The 20,004-nt window shown below is 43.6% G+C and overlaps 1 protein-coding gene across 5 annotated transcripts in view; it reads right to left on the bottom strand.

Moving 5' to 3' along the window:
• The window catches only part of CTBP2 (C-terminal binding protein 2), a 271,870-nt gene extending 255,246 nt beyond the window's left edge, over positions 1-16,624 (bottom strand). For 2 of the 5 annotated variants that reach the window (XM_014580068.4, XM_089780185.1), the window contains exon 1: positions 15,588-16,001. The gene's annotated coding sequence lies outside the window, so the exon portion shown is untranslated. Of the gene's footprint in view, positions 1-15,587; positions 16,376-16,426 lie in introns of those variants that run through there. The other 3 variants (XM_006136115.5, XR_012905668.2, XM_014580066.4) reach the window with 3 other exon arrangements.
• Between the last annotated feature and the right edge of the window lie 3,380 nt (positions 16,625-20,004).

Raw genomic sequence — 20,004 nt, 5'->3', positions numbered from 1 at the left:
CCCTCATGTCCTCCCTCCCCCCAAAATAGCAGTGAAACTTGGGGTGGGATTGATGGGGGTCACGCCCCCCCTAGAATTTCACCTCATGCACCCCCCTGGAATTTCTTCATGTCCCCCAGTTTGGGAACCCAGGTGCTAGAGACCATTAAGTTTCACTCTCTTCAAAATGTCTTTTTCCGTCACTCATTCTGCCCCATGCAATTTTATCTGCTTGATATGTTGCCTAGTGACCAAGTACTGATACCCTGGTCTTGTCCAGTATCTCTGCATTATTCTATGGGAGGCCAATTAAGCTCAATTCCAGGTGCTGATACACAGTTCTCCTAAGATTCCACAAAAACAATGAAGTCACCTGCAAACAGACCAGCCTGTGCTGTGACAGTGTCAGATTTCATACCCTAAGCAAGATCAGTCAGGCCCAGTGTTTAGATTACAGGGGACACCTCCAGAAAAGAAAAAAGTTTGAGAAGATACACTGCAAGTTGTTTTTTATAGCTCAGCCTATGACTGTAATTCCACCTCCTATCAATCTCTTCCCAATGCAGGATTATACTTCACCGTTCTGTTTATTTTCATATTTTTGTTTTCAAATAATGCACAAGAAACTATATGGAAAATCTGTTATCACACTAAAACAGAAGTGTTAATGCACAAAAATTAGGTAATCCAGAAAGTGTTCAGGTATATACAGTAATCTCAGTACTCCTGCCTTCCAAGCATATGTTGCACAAAATTAATGGCATCGAAAACAAGACAAAAATACCACATCTGGGGTTCTAACGTTATAAAAAGAGATGCTGTTCTTCTGTACCACATTATATTACATATATCTTAGTATGTCAAAGTCCTTCAGTATGGCTACATCTACAAGTAAGTGGTGAGATTTTCAACTTGCGTAGACATACTTGTGCTAGCTCTCATCTAAGCTTACTAAAACCAACAGTGTTGCCCATGGGTGGGCAATAATTTTTGAAAAGGGGACACTTCAAAGGCTTCCCTGGAAGGGGTGGAGCCTTTAAATAGCAGGAGTGGAAAGGGCTCGTACCTCCTCTGCAGCTCCCAGGCATCAGGTGAGCCGGAAATGAAAGCTGCGAGCCCTTTCAATTCCTACTATTTAAAAGGTTCGCTGCTCCCAGTTTCACTGCTAGCAAGTTGCCTGGGAGCCAGGAACACGTAAGCCCTTTCAACTGCTTCTATTTAAAGTAGGGATGCTAAATATCGGTTAACTGAATAGTCGAGTAACCTCATGAATTCTTACTGGTTAATTGACTATTCTATAGTCCCATGGGGCAGCCGGTGCACTCCGGCCCCACTCCCGAGGAGTCCCCTGCCACTTTGCATGGGGTGCCAGATAGGAGCTGGTCCACGAGGCGAGCCAGTTTAAAAACCAGCTCCCCTTGCCCTGTGCTGCTGCCTCTAATACAGAGGCAGCAGCACAGGGTGGCAGTAGCCCCTGTCCGGGGAAGGGGGAGGGAAATGTGTGTAGTCTACAGCATTAACCTATAAGCGTTTGCTTATCGGCTAATCAGTATTACATCTATTACATCCCTAAATTAAAGGGCTCGCACCTTCCCTGGGGCTATTGCCTGACAGCTGTGGGGAAGGCATGAGCCCTTTAAACAGAAACAGTTAAAAGGGCTCACAGTTCCAGAGCCGCTAGCGCATTGCCTGGGAGCCGGAGACATGCAAGCCCTTTCAACCAACAGGCGCTGGGAAGGCACGAGCCCTTTAAACAGAAGCAGTTGAAAGGGCTCATGCAGCTCCAGCTCCCAGGCAACGTGCTGGGGGCGGGGCTTGGAACAGCCACATGGGCTGGATCAAAGTCCTAGGTGAGCCGCATCCGTCCCACTAAGTGGCTTTTGCTCACCCCGACATAGCCACAGCAGCACGGACAGTGGCAGCAGTGACACCTTGCTAAATGCTCCAAGTAAAACTCACCTAAAACTTTTGGGAAAGTACTCACTGACTTTGAGGTACGTAAACTCACACTTTGAGTGCTGCATCTTTTGAACACATAATATAGAATGTATTAGCGGCATCAACTAAAATGCACAACAAACATACACAAGTTACAGAAGCTTCAGATATTCTGCTCGAGCCTGGAAACCAATGAAACACTTCTACACACAAGAAACTTGGTGCCTATTAATCTTTTAATTGAAATCTGTAGTTTTTCAATACAATTTCCGATATTTGGGCTAAAATTTTTGCTCAAGTTTCAAATGGGGTAAATGGTCTGGGATCTAAGTACCAATTGGTCCATGATTCTCATCATATGCCATTCCCACCAAGAAGTTTTTTACATTATAAAAGCACAAAAATCCATTTTTATTATCCTTTGAAAAAGTTTATTGTATTCAGTGATGCACATGTTAAAGAGAAATTTACATTTTCACACCATCTAACTCACAGAAAGAACACACAGACAAATAAAACTAAAGAGTAAACTGATAAAATCCAAGAAATTGACAAAGAGCAAAACCAGTTGTTAACCTACCCTGTTTACAGCACATACGGTATGTAAAAAAAAAAAAAAATCACCCACTGTTTAGAGACCTCTGCAATAACTAGACACAGCAGGGTGGGGTTGGAGATAGAATTTCAGCCGTAATTCTGACACGCCTGTCTTTTGCCAGTTCAGGCCATATTTTTAAGACTATGTTAAGAACAGTCTCTTTATGTGCTACAACTTTAGTCTGATTTTTCATAATTACACAGGCACATTCCCCTCGAGCACCCTACAAATCTTTCCTGAACAGCAGGGCAGGTAAAGTCTCTGCTCAGCATCCAGAACAAAGATCCTCTGAAATACAAAATCAGGCCCTTGTAGGGCTGTGTGGTTTGGCAGACATTTCAAATATGAGCCCTGGGACTTCCCCTTTCTAGGCCATACAACGGGAAGCATAAAAGTCTTAACACCAGCTGAACACTTTAAAACAGCAATGCATAATTACAGTCAGCCAGAGTTCAACTCTATAGCACTTGGGATCTCAAATGAGGGGCTTGCCAAAACTATTCCCTAAAGTGCTCCTTTCCTCCCATAGCTGGCTGGGAGGGGGGAGGGAAAGACAGAGCATCCCACAAAAGCAACAGGAGACAGCAAGGCCTCCTACTGTCTCCCTAGCTGATGGGAAAGAGGGAAGGGGCACTTTCTAGGAAGGATTCGTTTTGGCAAGGCTCTCTTATCCGCCAGGCTCTCTCACTCATGGGAGGAAAAAGCACTGTAAACCAGTGGTCACCAACCAGTAGATCGGGATCTTGGAGCCTCTGACTGCTGTGATCCTGACTGGCTTGGCCAGGAAGCTATGAAGCGCTGCCACTTCTGTTGCTGCTCCACCCACTGTCATGCTGCTCCTGTCCTCTGCCTTGAAGCTGTTCCCCTGGGAGCTTCCTGCTTGCTGTGCAGGGTTTGGGAGAGAAAGGTGGGGGCACTGAGGTCAGGGTGTCCCTCCTCCCCCACTTCTGTACCCTATCTCCAAACAGAGAGAAGGGGATGGAGGGAGCTTGGCCATGCAAATTACTGTCACTCTCACAAACACACACAGTCCTTCCCTCTCATCTTCCGACCCAACACATATGTATGGGAGGGGAGATGGTTGTTACATCTTTTACTGCTTACAAAGTGTGTTATTTTTGGTTTTTGACTGGTCTGTGCATTTCATAATTTTCATTTCTCTCCTGCGCTTAAATTTAATTCTTTGAGTAGTGAGTTCTGAAATGCCTAACCTGTCGTGGATGGAGTCATTATCTTTGTGATAACTGCTGCTCCTGGAGGTGGCCGGCATATCCTTGCAGCCCCTGAGAAAAACAGAGCAGAGAGTCTCCACACGCTGTCCTTGCCTGAAGATACCACTCCTGCAGTTCCCATTGATCACTAACGGGGAACTGTGGCCAGTAGAAGCTGTGGACTCAGTGCCTGTGAATGGGGGCAGCACATGGCACCACAGAACCATGGCTGCACATGCCAGCTGCTTTCAGGAGAGATGCAAGGCCAGGGCAGGAATAAGCCTGTCTTAACTCCACTGCTCCACCACCCAATAGCAGTCTCAGTTAAGCAGTGTCCAGCCAAAGCTTACTTCCTGAACCCCCGTCCCAGCTCTGAACTGCCTCCTACATGCATCCTCCTGCCCAGACGCGAGTCCCCCGGCATCCAAACTCCTTCTCAGGGCTTGCACCCTGAAACCCCTCCTGGACCCCAATCACCTGCCCTGGGCTAAGCCTGGAGCCTCTCCCACACTCCAAACTCCTAGGCCAAGACCAGAACCTGCACCCCAACTCCTACCCCAGCCTGGTGAAAGTGAGTCGGGGTGGGAGAGGAAGGGGAATGGAGTGAGCAGGATGAGGCCTCAGAGAAGGGATGGAGCAGAGGCAGGGCCTCAAAGAAGGGGTGGGAAGGAAGAAGGGCATGGGAATTTGGGTTTGAGGTAGATCTTACATTGCACTTAAATTGAAAAAGTGATCTTGTGGTTAAAAAGGCTGGAGACCACTGCTGTAAACACTTTCCTCCTCACCCAAGGAGGGGAGAGAGCTGTTCCTAGCTGACAGGTGAAGCGTGGGCATTCTATACACCCATCTACTACTCTGGCTGTTGATAGGGGTGGAAATCTCCTTTGCCCCCTCTTTGAAGTTGGCTGGGTGGGGGAAAAAAATCATGGTTGCCAGCTCTGTCTTTGTCCCACCTATACTGGGCAACAAGGTTTTCTAAGCTGCACAGTAGCATGGCCCTGCAGCTGCTTAATGAGCACTGCCCAGACAGGGGCTCAGAATTCCACGCTATGAGCTTCCGGGCTCGCGGAGGAACACTTCTCCCTCAGCTACAGCAGCAACTCCCCACCCTGGACAGAACCGTACTGGCTGGGAGAGACTCGCTGCTGCTGTAGCTGAGAGAGAAATGCCCTTTTCCCCCACCAGGCACCTCTGTGCGCAGAGCCCTGAGCACCTGGCTGAGCGGGGCTCATTAAGCAGCTGTGAGCTGGGCTGCCCCACAGCTTAGAGGGAACCTTGCTAGACATCTCTTTCCATGGCCCAACCTCTTATTCTCCATTGGCTCTTTCCTCCCCACAAAATCCTGCTGTCCCTTTATTTAGAAAATAACAACAAAAACCCAAATGATTTTTACAGATTACATTTCTACTGCTGATTAAAAGCCAACATGAAAGGCAGAATGAAGACCCTGACACTGGGCTACTATACAGGAGCAGTAACAAGTAAACCCACTCATCACCCAGAAATGGCCACTAGAACAAGACTCTGAAACCCAATTTTAATTAAAAACATTATTCAGAAAAATATAACTCACAAGTTCCACATGCCAAGAACACTTTGCACTGCATCAGCTGCAGACACACACAAACACACACACTTTGCTTTAGATAAAGACAGATCGCAGGAGAGGAGATTAAACTATGCAGAAAAGCAAGTGAACACCTTTGGAGCACTACTATTGGTCTCACAGCTGATACAAACAAACCACAGCTAAAACATATTTTTCTTTAATGGAAGAGTTTCTTCAAAGCTTCCTCCATAAAATACAGACAAGTATACATCTAAGACCATAATGGGATGGAGAAATGAGAACATACAAAATTAACTAGCAATGCAGTGGAGAACTTTTGTATACGGGCCAACTATTTGCTTGACAGTCATTTCTGTTAGATAGGATCATTTTTTGCCTTTAATGAAGACACAGACAATTAATGTACTTAGAAATCTCATACTACAGCACAAACAACTATCTCCTCTAAACTCTTTCAAGACCTGATTCTGCATTCCTTAGGTACCCAACACAACTCTCAAATTCAATGACCAAATGGATGCTCAAGAAATACACTCCTAGAGGGGATGTAACGGGGTAAATCAGAGGTGGGAACCTAAGGCCCACGGGCCTGATTAGGGATGTTAAATTTCAATCAATCAGCTGGCACAGTGGGGAACCCACGGTGAGTGGGAACCTTGGGTTCCCTGAGCTCTTGCTACATTTCAAAGGCAGAGGCATAGCAGTCGGGACCTGCTTGCGCCATTTTCCCCACTGTGCCTCTGCCTCCCCTGCCCTCCCATGGAGACAGTGCTGGGGGGAACCAGCTTGTAAACTGGCTCCCCCCAGCACCAGCTCCTGCTCCCCCCGCCTTGCAGCAAGGGGGATGGATGTGACTAGTTGAGTAATGATTCAACTACCCAATAAGCCCACGCTTATCAGTTAGTTGACTAGTTGCTTACATACCTAGGCCGAACGTGGCTCCCAGGTTGCCTGGATCTGGTTCCCAAGGCTCAGGACTCCCTGCTGCCAGCACTGGGAAGCCTGTGCTTGCATTCCAACTCTCCTTCCCCCGGCTAGCTCTCCAGGGGACTGGAGCGCACAAAATCTACTAGCCTGGGCCCCCCCCCCCAGGCTTTAGCGTGTGAGGCGAATGTGGAGAGTGTCTTTCTCCTTCTCAGACGGGGGTCATGTCAGTCAGGACTTTTCTGTGGGTCAGCGGCTCCGACCCAAAAAAGGTTCCCCACCCTGAATTAAATGGTTACCTGGTAAGTATTACCCTTACCGGGTGATGCTTACTGAGTAAGCAGTTAATAAGTGGCCTGGCTGGGCTGGGGCCAACTACCTACCTGCCTGCAATGCGGCCTAGCCCAAGCAGTTCCCACCAGCAGTGGCCTAGCCTGGTAGGAGCAGCCCATGGCGCAGTGGCCCTGACCAGGCTGGAGTATGTCCCCCACCCTAACGTCACAGGGGGTTGCTCCCGCCCAACTGGGCCTAGCACACTGTAAGTTACATGTAGAGGAGACTTAAGTAAACCCAGGTAGGCTAATTCTGGAGTCTTCTATGGCTTTGTGCAGACTTGCTTAGCACAGAAGAGATCTGTATTTTCAGAACTGAATCAGGCCCTAAAAATATACCTGACAGCATCTATTTAATAGTAGTTATTTTTAGTAACAGAGAATCATTCTACATTATTCCCAGTCTTGTTAAACCACTTGGCTTCTCATAAACATTATGTCTCCTCTGCACGCATTCTCTAACCACACTATGCTTCAGGGGTCTAGTTAAGTAATAATTGGTATGCACAGTCGCAAATAAATAGCAATTGATTGTTTGACTACATTACACTAGTTTACACATGCTACAGCATGTGTGCAGTCCTGTATTTGAAAATCAAGTCACTGGGGTTATTCTAATAGCTATTTATTTTAAATTTCTAACAGAAACCTTTAGTCCAAATGAGACAATGTTCTTTGTGAGGAAGAACATTCAGAGAGAGGGGTGGAGTTAGGAGCCTCGAATCTTGCAAGTGATTCAGTAGAGCTGGACCCTTCTGCACAGAGTCCGAATGGGGATCCGCTGAAGCACAAGGCTCAAATTGGGCACAATCTTTGCACAGGTGCTTCTCCGATTCTGTGTTTTTGAGAGTCAAGGAAGCTTCATTTCAAACAAATAAACCTACAGACTTATTACTAAAATCTATCATTGCCTTTTGTAGATTTTTTAATTGAATTTTCATTTCCATCCCCAAACTGTATTTATTTCTGCCTGATCTTTACGTGCACTCCTTTTGAAGATTGGGAATCTTAAAAGACTGAGCAATCAGAACGAAAAAAAAATACTTTTTAAAGGTGGCTCTGTAAGACTCAAGAGCAATACATGAGATACACATCTGAAGCCCCTCTTCCAAGTATACACAATTTCACAATTCGTTAAACACTGTCCAACCAGCGGCCTAGAGCCCCGCTCTTACCAGTGCACCAACCAGAAAGGAATCCATGCAGAAGTATACTGATCTGTGCAGCAGATAAAGGAATGCAGAACAAGTACACTTGTCTTACAGGAACACAGAGGGCTCAAGACAGCGTGGCTCAGTGAGGCCAAGTTTCCACTCCACGTAAACACCTTTTGGGAACTGAGCCTACCTTATTTACATTACAGTAGCGCCTGTAAGCCCCAGTTGAGATCAGGGCCCCATAATGCTACATCTGAATGAAGACAGTGTATGTCTGCACTGAAGTTTTTCACTTTCAATTAATAACTCATGGTATTTTACATATGTGTAAAAGCAAGGCTGGATACTCTCTCTATATATCTATTCCTAAGAAAACCACAAATGTTCATACACTGGAACAAACACGTGAGGAGGGTCCAGACACTTCACAAACATTTCCAATTGTGTTCAGTACCTCAAATTATTTAACAGTCAATGAACTTAAGGTAAAAATCTTTAGTTTATCTGTCTCACGGGTTGGATCAGTCTAAACAACCAATGACTCTAGAAAGGTTAGACAGCAAATAAATAACAACACTTGAAAATCCAGGTCTCCTGATACTCACACGCTATCCAAAGGACAATATTACTACTACATGAGCTACTCAATACACATACAATTTCTGTTCTTTTTCTAGGTCACAACAAATAGGAGCTATACAAATACATTTTTGCAGCTTAATGAAACTATTTAAGGTACACTTGTCTTGAAAATAAATATTTCTCTTCCTTGTTAACAGTTTTTTTATGCAAACTGTTAAGACATCAAGAGTAGTGAGAGAAGCGACTGGTGCACCATTAATAGATATCCTCTGGGTCACCACAGCTTCGCTACTGGGGAGAAATCGGTTATGCAGCTAACAGCAGTTTGTCTGTTCAAATGATATATAGTCTGAATGTGAAAATGTCATGCTACCAGCTGAGGTGGGCCCTAACCAACACTGCATATCTAACCATTATTAACTTTTGAAAAAGTTCATATTTAATGTACAAATTCTCTATCTGGTCATCTTAGTCACACCATGGTATTCTTTCATCAAGAGTGTTCTAATTATATTTATTAATAGTTGAAAAATAAGCCTGTGGAAAAATTCAGAAAACAAAAGTCAGACACCATATGAAACACAACAGAGCACAAAATGATATCAAATTTGCCAGCATTTTGGACACTTCTCCCCACACCTTGATTTTTTTCAATCATCTCTGTTCATAAGAAGGCCCTTCCCAGACTACATTACCCAACTGAAACCAACCACATAATTTGTAATGTTAAGGGAACAATATACAGTGAAGTGCATCCAGCAGTTTGAACGGTTGGTGCAAGCAGGGCTTTAAATGTAACACAGAGAGACGCAAATTTACACCCAACCCCCACCTTCAAGGCACAAAGGGGCCTGAACACAATGGAACCAATATTGTTCAATGTGTTTGGCAGAGGCCACATAAGTATGCAAACCTCCTGCGTACCACAGAATTGTAAGCAGCAGCAGCAGGTCATCTGTTCACCCTCGAGGGGTGAAAGAACTGGAAGCAGAGCCAGTGAATGTGCAAGTACACAGACCCGAAGAAGCGCAAAAGTTGTATATATGCAAGCCTCCTATGGATGGCTCCATGTCTTGGGGGAGTAGAAGAGGATTCTCTCCCATCACTTGCACAACACAATGGTGGAACAACAGTGCACAGCACACACAGGCAGTGTTTCTCAAGCAGTGGTACAAGTACCCTTATGAGTACTCAAGAGAAATATGGGGGGTACATCAACACAACAGAAATTTGGAGAAAACTCAGTTTTTGTTTTAAGTTCTACAGCGTTTTATTATTTTTGCACTATTTACACCCAAAAATTTCATCACCCACCCGGCTATGATTAAGTTGTTTAAATAAATGTGTTGCAATGGTAGAAAAAAATTGTGTGTGTCTGAAAACTGTTGCTACTGGGGGTACCTTTTTTTTTAAGGGGTACTTTATTAAAAAAGGTTGAGAAATACTGCTATAGACTACACTTACAACTTACACAGCAATGTACACTTTTCAAAGCATTGCACAACCGTGAATGAATGAGACTTTAAAGAGGTCCTGATGATCTCTGAAAAAGTAGTAACAAATTCTAGTTCAAAACAAATGCTTATCTGCAGCCTTATGCTACCTATATTTACTCCCTCTTCTTTACTACTAAAGATGAAAACAGGATTGTCTTTCCCTGCTTAACTTCCCAGAAGAAATCATAATATTCTGTTTGCAACATCATCATTTCCTGATAAACTACGTGACATCGCACACTCAGGAGTCTGACACTGAGGTGGAGGTGGGGCAAAAAACAGCAACAGATGTTTAATCCTGGGTAAACAGATCCTGTTCGCAAACAAACAGCCCTTAGTATAATGAATGTAGACAGAAAATACAGAAAAGAGTATCCACATCATTATGTATACAAGTAGGATTGTAATGAACTAGAATGGTTGCCTGTGTGAATTTTTTGTCTGGCCCCTTTCTGGCTGAAACACCAAGAAAAGACTAGGCATGGAGACCACACGACCTTCTCACATGGAAACTCACCTTGATGGAGCTGAAGCACACTGACTGTGCAAATTTCTTCACCCTTGTTCAATGTCAATAACAGAGGATTCAGCCTGTAAGGCCTCAATTCAATAACTTTCATTTCATACAGAATATTTCACTTTTTTCTTTTAAATTATTTTTTCAGCTTCCCCTTAAAAACTCATCTTATCTGTTTTTACTTCCTCTCTAGTCTCTACTGCTAAAAGAATATCACTGATTGCAATAGAATACAAAAGAAGGAATAAGAGATTACTTTTGTTTCAAGTTCATTTAGAACTCCCAAATGCATGAAAGTAACAAAGCATGTTTCTGAACGATACTGTAAAGTGCCTGGTAACATCATACAAATACCTGTCATCAAAATTATAATTTTTAGGACGAAATCCTGTCCCACTAAACTAAGTCAGTGGCAAAACTCCCATTGACTTCACTGGAACCAGGCTTTCTCCCCATTCTCTACAGATGGGATGAAGCGGGATTAAACTGCCCCTTGTTTTCGGCTGTGCACATTCCATGCTAACAATAGCCCTCTCTCTCTCTCCTGTATTCATATGTGAATCCTCAGGTCATTTCTCCTTTCAGAGCTTAAAAACTGAATGCCCTAAATGGAATAATAATTTACGTTGAATTAAATGACAGGTATGTATATATACAGGATGTACAGCTGGGACCAAAGACTTAAGGGCCTGATCCTTCTATTAAAAATCTGTGGGGAGCTTTGACTTCAAAGGATGGGTCCAAAATTAAAATGTTGTCATTGAAAAGCCACTGATCACATTTGGTTAGTCTCTATTAAATCAGGAATTAAAGAAACATTGAATACATCAGAATATTATTCTGAAACTGTGATAAATAATCAACTACTGTCTCACAAATGAAGCTGTGAATATACTAGAAAAGAGTTTTCACCCAGTTCTTTCATATATTCCATCAAAATTAGCATCAAAGATTGAGGGAACAATCTGTTTCAATAGTGTATTAAGTTTATAGGAGAAGAGTTTCATTATTTTTGAACAATTCAAGTTATTTCTAGCTTTCATGGCCAGTACAATCCATCCAAACAAAAATATTGTACTTTTGTCACTTTTAAATCAAATGAACTCACCCTTTCCAATGGGTCAAGCAAATCTGGAGTCAATGTTTTCATTACTGTATTAAAAAAACACTATTGTACACACTCCTTCAGAAATATTAGCTGAACTGAAGAAGTGTTATTTCAACTGTATGCAGCTTGGCAGACAAGTTTCTTTCATTACCCACAGACCTAATGAATGTGTATTTGTAGCCAAGGGCTAAGACAGTATATTTAGGCTGATGTTTTTACTGATACAAAGATGAGGACCCCGGCGATGGTCACATACATTGTGGTGACAACTTCTCTATTTTGAAATGACAATGTTAGAAATGAAAGCTAGTGCCACCATTCTACCATTTTTGTAAACTCCTTGAAAAATGTTCCATTTAGAAAAAGCATAAGTGCAAAGAGTACAACTTTGCCTTCAAAACCAATTCATGATAGGAATGCACAGTTAAACAGCATTCTGGTGCTACATCTCTGCAAAGTGTCACTCTGAGTGGGAGACCCTATTCAACTGAACTTCATGGATTCTAAATAGCACATGCAATAAAGAAAAACAGTTTTAAAAGCTTTGTTGTTTGATTGTAAAACATGGATTCATCATTTAAAAGAAAATAAGGCATTACATTATGAAGTTTCACAATGATAATATTCTCTATACTCACACACCACTGAATTCCTAAATTCCAGTCAAAATTAATTTTTTAAATGTTACTGCACTTTGTTTCTAAACATGTACATTTTAAATTCCTCATGAAATAAACCACATTTGATTCCACTTTAGAAATTATTTCTAAAAAACCACAACACAAATAAAGATGTAGCCACTGATATAAGAAAGTGAAGACACTTAACCACATAAATACACAAATAATATTTTTTACTTATTCACGCATATTTGTAAAACCATTAAAGCAAACCCCTATACCCCACTAATGGCAAACAGGTGTTTACAAAAGCCATCAAAACTAAAAGCTCCCATCTAAAAATATTGCCCTGCATTAATACAAGCTTCTTTATAGACTATATAAATTATTAGTACGATGTCATACACTACCATTTATAGCCACTTCATGCCGCCCTTCTGGTGAGAAGTTTAGTAATAAAAACACTTTCGCCCTTGTTTAAGATGAAAAAGTTATTTGTACAAAATCACTTCACTTTGGCAATTCTATGAAGTTTGAAGACAAATCAGCATTGTGGTACTAAAAGATTACAAACACACCAATTACTAAAAATAATGTTTACAACAATCCTTGCCTGCATAATCATAAATACTTCATAATATTCTGAACACACTCCTATAATGAGACCGTCTTCAGTTTTGCTTGTTGAAGCAACCTTTAAAGAATGGTAAAGAGGACATGACCCTTATCCAGTGAAGAAAAGAATAACAAAAATATTCTATCACTAGACAACTTGACTGCCATTTATTATATTCACTAAGCTTGCACAAACTAAAAAATATACAGATATTTTTCTACAAATCTGCAGTAACCACACTTGTATGCTATTTGATACACTTGCTTGTGGAAATAACTGGTCACAAGTTAATCTGTTATTCTATTTGACCAATATTTCCAAACATATATAAAAATTCCTCAATGCATTACAGAACCATAAATATTTATTTTGTTTGATTATGTTAGATTTGATTTCATGAGTGAACAATTAAAAGTAACCTAATTAGTATGTGTTGGTTGCATGCAACTTTATGAGCAACTCTAAATAAATACATTTCAAAGAAGTACTTGTCTTACTTTACTTTGAAATCTTCTTCTCCTTGCAGTATTGGGCAAAGTGTAATATACTGAACCTCATCCAGGATTTACCTTAAGGATGCAATCTTGTTGAAAGACAAAAGACTATTCTTTATTGCAGTTCTATGTCTAGTTAGCTTTTGTTAAAATAACAAGCTGGTTCAGGCTGAATTATACAGAGTAACTATCTTTACTCCGCACACATTTACACACTGCTGCTCTGTAAATGCTTTGAGATGCAATTTTGTTTTAAAGCGGTGATATTTTTAAAATGTTAAAGCTCCCCATATATACACGGGAACCCTGAGCAACAGAAAAAATACTAAAGTGATATTTTATTGTCCAAAGTTTATGGAAACTACATGGGAAAAAAAGATTGATTGTCTCCTAGGACTATAAACAGTTGTACTGATTACACACAAGAAAAACAAAATGCAAGTAGATCTTGTATGGAACATAGTTCAAATAAGGTATGAACCTTAGTAGGCAGTGGAACAGAAAGCATCTTCTATTGAGCAAAGCAGTGCAAAAGAAACACAAAGTTTGCTGTTGTGATACAAACAAGGTAAATTAAGCAAATGCAATCATTTTGCTTCCTTCTGAAAGGTCTATGTTATATATAAACAGAAACTATTAATATCTTCAGAGGAATTGCTACAGTGACTGATGTGCATTTTAATTCTACAAGTGCATTATAAAAAGAGTAAAAACCTTTTTCCAGCGCATTCAGGCATCTCAATCTGAAAAACTGGGCTTAATTTTCATTTGAAGAGCACCAAAAGGTGGTTACTGAGACTGCTGGGGATAGCCACGGCTATTCCATGCCTAACAATTAAGATCGCTTCAATAATAATACAGAGCAGAGCAGACGTGAGGCACAATACAGACACACGCAGCCACTCGGAAATGTTGAACGTGAAGTACTGCTAACTACGTGCCAGTTATTTATAAGACATCTTATAACAACCCCATTCTAGAGTTAGTCGGTTTGGGACGGCTCTGCCCTGGACTGGAGGCTACCAGCTTCCCAATCGCTTTAGGGTTGCAGGAGGGGCAAGAATTGTTGCATTACGTTGCCAGGAAATTCAATAAGCAGCTTCCTTGAAAGAGAGTTTTCAATCCACCCTCCAGTAGGATGCTGAGTGAATGCGTCTCTATCGGATTTACAAGCCACAGACCCTCCAAACTCGATTGAATCCAAAGTGCCTGCGCCAAAGAACCGGATTTCCCTCCAGGTGCAGCCCCACCCCTCAACTCTGGCCGTATTTGTTTTATAAATTCCGCCAAAGGCGTTCAGTTTGCAAAGCCCCCCAATCCCTACAGGACTCGCCTGGCAAATTATGCATAATGGGGCCGCGACGCGCCACGCCCACCGCGACCCAACTCTGCCATTGTTAACATCCTGACTGTTTCCACCAGGCAAACTTTCCGATTGCGGCTGTAAGCGCAACGAAAAGTGCACGAGAAAAGGAGACTTGAAGTGTAGGCTCCAGCCCAGCGTGTGGGCAGGAGGAAGAAGTCCCAGGCTGCATTAAAGGCTGAGTGAGAAATGTCTCTCCTCCTCCCCCCGCCATATACACACTCCCCCCTCCCTTGTCTTGGCCGAGACTTTGGCAGCCCTGCAAACCGTGGGTAACTCTGCTAATCTGCTGGCAGATGTTGTCCATCATACTCAGTACTAAGTAAACAATGCGGAGCCCTGCAAAACAAAAGATTTCCACTTCACCTCATTTAACGTCTTTCACTTACTCTCCGGCTGCACCGGGAGGTCGAGGAAGGGGAGGGGGGCTTCTTGGAAGGGGGAGATTTGAAGAGGAACGAGAGCACCCATTTAACGATTTGCCGTTCTCCCTCCCTCGCCGCCCCCGAACAAAAAACATGCACTACGTCTGAGGGCTTGAACTCGCTCCCCGACTTGATCCACTGGCCCTTATTTGTCCCTGCGTGCTCCGAAGTCTGCATCACATACATGCACACGATCAATCGCAGGGCATTACGTACACACAGCAATGTTTCCAGCCAAGACAATACTCGGCACAGTAACACACCGAACGCGCGCACACCCCTGGCACGGCAACATATTTTTCTCTCTCTCACACACACACACACACACACACGGGTTCTAATTGGACCCGGTAGTTTTGCATCCTCCGAGCAACTAGCACCGCAAACATCGCCGCCCCCGTAATTTTGTAAACAGATACGTGTATCAGCGGCTCTCTCCTAGCGGCTTAAAGCCGGGATGGGGAGGGGGGTGGGATATATGACCAAAGATGTCCTCAGATTTCAGGCTTCCCTTGTCCTTTTTTCCCCCCGCTCTGTGTGGCGCAGTGAAGCGAAAACACATGGACATCACCACGGGTACAAACATTAAGAATGCAGGTACGGAAAGAGCGCGCCCACAACCCAGCCTTCATTGCAAATATCCTGCCCCCCCCTTACCTCTGCCTTGGCTCCAAATATCCACAGGGAGCAAAGCCCTCCTCCTCTCAGCGCTGCATCGCTCCCTTTATCGATCGCCGCCTCTCTCTCTCCAGGGCTCTGGCTGCCTGAGATCCACCTTAAAATGACACACACACACACATACACACACAAACTTAATCCCCTCCTCCTCCCGCGAGCTGCTGCTCCAAGTGGGGATGGGGGCCGCCGCAGCCCCAGGATAGACTCTTTCGCAGGCGCGAGGAGGATGCTGGTTTCAATTTGGCTCTTATTAAAAAGAAAAACACCCCAAAAGTCCTTGGCCGCTGCTTCAGCCCCCGCGGCGTTTGGTGCAAGGGCTCGGCACCGGCCTCCCCGCCTCTGTGCGGAGTAGATGGGAAAGGTAGGGGCTCGCTCGCTCGCCCTTTTTTTTTTTTTTTTTGGCAATAGGCGGGGTCTCTCTTTGCAAACCAATGACACAAACCCACATGGGCCAGCCTCGCCCCCTATAGATACTCTTCACTACAAATAGGCTCTCTCGGGGGATTAGTGGATCAGCTAAAGTGCAAACAGACGCAGCGAGAAAGAAAGGAGGGGAAGGAGAAAGGGGCGGAGGGGGGGACAGACAGAGGGAGCCGGCCTCTTTCTGCTGCACTTTTCTTCGCCCCCTTCTCCCTCCCCCGAAACAAACCGAACTTGGAAACTAGGGGAAGTGGCCGGGCTGGGGAGGAGACAATAACAAGGCAAGCGCAGCGCCAGCAGGCGCAGAGAAAGGCTGGTCTCTGGCTGGCCAGCCCAGCTCTCTGCACAGCTGCTCCCCCGGTAATTCCGCGCGGCTCCCCGCGCCGCCAGGGTCCCACCTCCTCCACCCAGCCACGTGGAATCGCAGGGTTCGGCCCGCGGTGGCGGCTCCCTTCTGCCTTCCTCCCCACGTGGAGCGGCTGGCGTGTGTCCTCAGCGCCGACCCAGCGGCTGGCGCCCTCCCCCTGGATCCGTAGGGGCGCGCAGGGTCGGAGGGCCTCCCTCCCGCCAGCCTCTCGCCGCCACAAACGCGCCTAGCCCGTACATGTGGGATTCCCTCCTCCCAGCTGGCAGCCTTGGAGTCCTGGCTTTCCTGCCTCCCCCCTCTGCAACGCCACATGTCTGCCTTTGCCATCAACTCCCTTCGCCACCTCCCGGCCCGATTCCTCCGCTGGCTGAAATTTCCAGACGGGGACGGACGCGTTGGCGCACACGGTGCGGACTGTTTACCACTGGTGGGTCGCCCTCACAGCAGCCATAGTACCGTTCAGAAGGCGCTTTATTTACTCGCCCTCTCTTTTCAGCCGCTGCGACTGCCCCTCAGCACCCTGCAGCTGACACACATGTTCCTTGGGATATCGGGCAAGCCTGAATTTAGGGGAAGGTTCATTCACATTTGACTTCTCCACTTTTTAACCATTCCACTGAGAAATCAAGTGGTTTTCATGCTGCAAAATTGTTCCGACACTTTCATTGCCCGGAGCTAACCGATACATGTTTTTTGTTTTATAATTCCAGGCTTGGACCTAGTCCTAGGTAGGGACAAACAATAAATATCAGTATCTGACAATTATATGTCCCACTCAGGCATTGGGTTAGGCAATGCAGGATTTGTTACTGACTTAAAAAATCATTGCAGAAAGATAGCTGGCTCAGGGATGTAACTGGGGCTCATTACCCCACACAGAGCTCATACCATTTGAAATTGATGTTGTGGGGCCTGAGGATAAAGGCCACTAGACATGCTGAGCCCCTTCTGCTGACATCTTTGAAGACAGCGGAGTTGACACATACACCCCCACAGAGCACCAAATTTGATATGAATATCATAATCACATCACCGTGTGTGTCTGAATGTGAGATAACAGGAGCACTCTCCAAAGGTGCTTTTATTTGTGCTTGTATTCTCTATTATTCTGGAGGTTTGGGTTGACAGACAAGTCTGCATCAGCTTGTAAGAAGGATGTGGGCAGGTGGCAAGCTTCTCTTTTTGTTAGCTTTCCTGTCCTGTCCTCTCTTTTTGTCAGCTTTCCTGGGTGTGTATAGATTTTCAATTTTAGAAGAAAAACAGATTCCTTTTCTGGTCAAATAAAAATGTTAAACCTGATCAATTATCCATCAAAATTGATTAAAAAAATACTTTGAGTTTTGTTTGTGAAATAATAAAGCAATTACATAAAAATCTCAATTCTTGTAGGCTGGGGTGAAAGTAACTTAAATTTCTTAGCGGAACTGTTGTATTGCACCCCCCCTCTGGGCAGGGAGTTGGGGGGATTGCTTTATGTCAGTAACGGCAAGAAATGTAAGGGGGTTGCAGGAGGCTCAGGGCAGGGGGCTAGGCTGGGTGTATGTAAGGTAGAGTATGGGATGAGAGGCTCAGAGCTGGGGCAGTCCTCCTTTGACCCTGTTCTGCATTGCTCCTGTCCCCAGCCAAATGGGAATTGTGGGGGCAGCACTGTTAAGGCACGAGAAGGGAGCTAAAGGTGGATGGGGTGCTGCAGTACCCCCAGTATCCTGCACCAGTGCTGGGGTCCATGATACCAGCTCCACGCCCTGGAGTCCTGGCTGCCAGCCCTCTGCACCTAGGGCTTTCCTTGCAGCCCTGTGCATCAGGGTCTCAGCTGCCAGCTTCAACTTTGGGTGGGGAGGAAGGAGAGGGTTAAGGCGTCTGTACCAGAGTCTTCTCCCCAGCTGGCCACTTTCTTACTCGTGCTGCACCAGGCCTCACTAGCTTACTTTCACCTTTGCTTCCCTGTAAATTGTAGGATCTTTCTATGTTTTTACACCATGCCCATCACTGTAGTGTCTGAGTGCTTGAAATTGTGAATTATGGCCTTGGTCCTACAAGTGTTTGAGTATGTGAGTATCTGGAATTCAGTGGAATTACAAATATACTTAAGTGTTGGGAAGGGACTGTATTCATATGCAAATGACAATTTACTCTACTTATGAGGGCAGGGGATTGGACTTGATGACCTCTTGAGATCCCTTCCATTTCTAGTATTCTATGATTCTGATTCTATGCTGGAATTCAAAAAAATCATATCATAAGCTAAAGATTCAAAATTATACCAGATCTAACTGTGAGCCTCTGAGCAGATTTTAAGGGAACTACTTTAGTGATTGTCACAATGTGAGTGATTGTCCTGGTACCCAATCCTGCACTCTTTACTCTGGCAAAACGCCCATTGAAAAGAAAGCTCCAACTCTTCACAAAAGAATTACACAATGCATACAGTCTCAAGAACATAAAGCCAAATACATCTCATGGTTTTTTTTAAAATCATTAACAACTTTGCTAATTATAAAATATATTTGGAACATAGCTGGTGTAAATTGTGGCACAAAGAAGCTATGACAATTTACACCAACAGAGGATTGTCCATTGTTTTTAAACACCTATTTTTTTCATCCAGCATCATTATTGGTCCTTGTTTTATTGGACATTTAATTCACATGTGTTTATGTTCATTTGTAAAGTATTATTTATGCAACCTGTGGTGGTACAGGAATCAACAATCATAAATAATATGGATTTTGTGACAAACTTACCGACACATATTGAGGTTATAAAGGCAAAATAGTGATTTCACTAGAGAAGCAATTAGATGCTATGTTTTAAAAGAGAAAGCTATTATACACACACATCTTTAAAATTAGCAAGGGGAATACAGAAACAATCAGGCAAAGTCAAATACACTTTCTATGTATTATTTGTTCTAACTATTAAACATTTTTTTGAATTTGCAACTGTGAAAGACACTGTCATAAATCATTGAAGAAAGAGATGGGTCTACAAATCTTGAAATAACAATCTCACAAATCAAATTCATCATCAGAGCAATGGTGAAGGAGTTGTGAGTGAGACTTTTTAACATAATCATTTGTGAAAGAAAATAGACCAGTGAAATACACTTAAGAATTATAAGTGTCAGTACTTATAGTAAGAATTACAGAGAGTTTGGTGTCCAAGGTTTATTTAGAGTTCTCTTTTGACTGTCAAGCAGAGTTCACTTCACTTACTAGAATAATGGCCCTTCATATTCACTATTCTAGTCCAGTGTTGGGATTTAACTACTTGCTAAGATCTAATAGAAAATCTGGAGTGACTACAGATGTTATAGTTATATATGATTAATTATAATTATTTTTCATAAGTGATTACATGCCTATCTTAAAAATAACTTTGCTGTCTACGAACAGTGCATTCAGAAAGACCAGGATGTTCAAATATTGCTTCATGACCCATATGCTAGTTTCTAAGCAGCTGAATGCAAGTCACACAAGGCATCTCATCAGCTGGGTACACAATCACACTTTTCCTCTACAATTCATTGACATGTCAGTCTAAGTGCAGCACCTCCTGTTACATTGCAAGCATCAAAATTTTACAAGTAACTTACAAAATTACAATCTG

The sequence above is a fragment of the Pelodiscus sinensis genome, chromosome 8, assembly GCF_052426305.1.
Source record: "Pelodiscus sinensis isolate ZL-2025 chromosome 8, ASM5242630v1, whole genome shotgun sequence".
Lineage (NCBI taxonomy): Eukaryota > Metazoa > Chordata > Testudines > Trionychidae > Pelodiscus > Pelodiscus sinensis.
This window is presented reverse-complemented; position numbering and strand designations above follow the sequence as displayed.